The sequence below is a fragment of the Somniosus microcephalus genome, unplaced genomic scaffold, assembly GCF_052327205.1.
Source record: "Somniosus microcephalus isolate GS21.2 unplaced genomic scaffold, FLI_Smic_1.0 unresolved_chr1, whole genome shotgun sequence".
NCBI classification, from domain to species: domain Eukaryota; kingdom Metazoa; phylum Chordata; class Chondrichthyes; order Squaliformes; family Somniosidae; genus Somniosus; species Somniosus microcephalus.
Window position 1 is genome coordinate 5,683,573 of NW_028225179.1, and position 2,757 is coordinate 5,686,329.

At 43.9% G+C, this 2,757-nt stretch overlaps 1 non-coding gene across 1 annotated transcript; it reads left to right on the forward strand.

Annotated features, from left to right (window-relative positions):
- The first annotated feature begins 2,132 nt into the window (after positions 1 to 2,132).
- Positions 2,133 to 2,215, forward strand: trnal-uaa (transfer RNA leucine (anticodon UAA)). Its single transcript has one exon. It is a non-coding gene; the product is annotated as a tRNA-Leu (tRNA).
- The last annotated feature ends 542 nt before the right edge of the window (positions 2,216 to 2,757 follow it).

Here is a 2,757-nt window from a genome sequence, read left to right on the forward strand (position 1 = left end):
GTTTGGTGATGGGATCACGCTGGAGGTGGTGGAAATGGCGGAGGATGATCCGTTGAATGTGTAGGCTGGTGGGGTGAAAGGTAAGGACAAGGAGAACCCTATCGTGCTGCTGGGAGGGAGGGGAAGGGGTGAGAGCAGAAGTGTGGGAAATGGAACTGGCACTGGCTCGGTCGAGAGTCCTGTCCACCATGTTGGAGGGGATTCCTCGGTTGAGGGAAAAGTAAAACATATCGGAAGGTGGCATCATCAGAAGAAATGCGGTGGAGATGGAGAAACTGAGAAAAAGGAATAGAGTCCTTACAGGAATCAAGGTGGGAGGAAGTGTCGTCAAGTTAGCTATGGGAGCAGATGGGCTTATTTGGTTGAAGTGAATGGATTCAAAGGTGATTTAGTTCAATGTATGTTCACTACAAGTTCAATCAGGTGGAGGAAGGGGCAAGTGGATGGTGACTGTGTTGGCCTCCATTCAAGGAAGAAGCGGAGGGTCTTCCAACCGTCCTAGTGGTGGATGGAGGTGTAGAGGGAATGGACGCCCACAGTGAAAGGGGGACGGTGTGGACCTGGAAACTGGAAAGTAACTGTTGTTATTGTTTTCCACAGCAGCTTTCAAATCAATGGCATTATCAATGGATTGGTATTTTGATGTGAAAGGAATTTGTTGAATTGTGTACAACTGTGCGTCACTGTTTAAATCACCAGGATGGTCGAGCGTGTGAAGGATTCGAGTTAAAGAGCGAGTGTACATCAGTTCACGTGGGTTTGAGAACTGCTGCTGGTGGATCTGATAATTCGGTCAAGAATTGTAACCATTGGAAAGGAAGTTTTAATATTTTTATCTCACATTTCCAGGCAGCATTCCTTCATTTACAGCACGCGCTCCGCTGATTGACAGAAAATAGAAACAGGGCTGGGCCATTTATCCCTTTGAACCTGTTTCGCCATTCAGTGAGATCATGTCTGACCTGGATCTAAGCTTCACCCAGCTGCTTTGACTCCAAATCAATCCCTACCTTGTCTAACAGAAAACTATCGACCTCAGCTTTAAATTATTAATTACATTGGCAAAAGAACCAGTGGTGAGATGATGATATTGCTTTATTATTCAGAGGATGAGACTGTTTTATTACTCAGAGGATGAGATTGTTTTATTACTCAGAGGATGAGATTGTTTTATTACTCAGAGGATGAGATTGTTTTATTACTCAGAGGATGAGATTGTTTTATTACTCAGAGGATGAGATTGTTTTATTATTCAGAGGATGAGATTGTTTTATTACTCAGAGGAGGAGATTGTTTTATTGCCCAGAGGGTAGTTATGATCTGGAATTCACTGTCTGAACTGTTGGTGGAAGCAGATCCGATCGCTGATCCAATAGTCACTTTCAGCAGGGAATTGGATAAATACTTGATGGCGAACAATGTGCAGGGCTGTGGGGAAAGTGCGTCATTCTATGGTTCTATGATGCGACAATCCTCTCCCTCTGTGAGCTTGTGTTTTCACCGGTAAACCTCAGGTCACAGCTTTAATACCTGTCCGAGCCGGCAGGGACTTTCTCACCTTTAATATGATGCTTCTGTTTTTCTCGCTATATGATTCGCTCTATTTCTCTCTGTTGCTGTATTTATTTCCGTGTGTCAGTCTCTGTAGGTCTCACTCAGTCTCAGTCACTTTCTGTAAGCTTTTCTAATTGGGTCACTGTTTATCCCTCCAAATATTACTTTCTCTCCGTCACTCTCCCCATTGCTCCCCCACATCATTTTACTCTGCACCTTATAATATAACCCTTTAAGCGCTGGCTCAGTTTAGAGCTTGCTGATCCTGAGTGTGTGACGTGCATTTTAACATTCTTCCTTCAAAGGTGTTCGGTGTTGACGGGAGGGTTACATGTTCTGTGGGTTAAAAGCCGAGGGGTGTCTTGTCTAGTTACGAACGGTCAGTTCAATGTGCTATTTGCCCCGCTGCTGTGCTTTTGCAGTTCAGCTTTGCACTGTCTGTAGTTTTAGAAAATGTCTTTACCCTTTCACATTTTCAGATTATGTTGATGTGTAATAACGCTCTGCGCTGAAAACTAAATTTAGAGTCTGCAAGGAATTTATTGAATTTTTAAGCACTGCGCAGCAGAGCTCCTATCACCAGGATGGTCGAGTGGTTAAGGCGTTGGACTTAAGATCCAATGGACGTGTGTCCGCGTGGGTTAGAACCCCACTCCTGGTAGAAGCTCAGGCAACGAGGTTGAAAGTAAAACCTAAAGCTCTTTTTGGTATGAAAACGCTTATGACGTCTGCAAGGGATGGTGCCTATTTATAATTCACCCTTCAAGGCAGCATTTCTTCATTTACAATTGGTGTTCTGAACATAGGAACAGGAGGAGGCCATTCAGCCCATTGAGCCTGTTCGCCATTCACTGAGTTCCTGTCTGAGCTGTGTCTTAACTCCATCCATCTGCTTTGGCACCATATCATTATAAAGCATGTCTAGCAAAGACGTACCGATCTCAGATTTACATTATTAGTTGAGCTGGCATATACTGCTATTTTGTGGGAGAGAGTGCCACACTGCTACCAACCTTCGCGTGAAGAAATGTTTCCTAACTTCTTTCCCGAATGGCCTGCCTCTGATTTTATGATTATGTCCCCTTGTCCTAGACTCCGCCACCAATGGTGAAAAAAGGTTTCTCTCTATCTACCTTATCAATTCGTTTCAAAATCTTAAAAACCTCAATAAAATCCCCACAACCTTCCATATTCCAGGAAGTA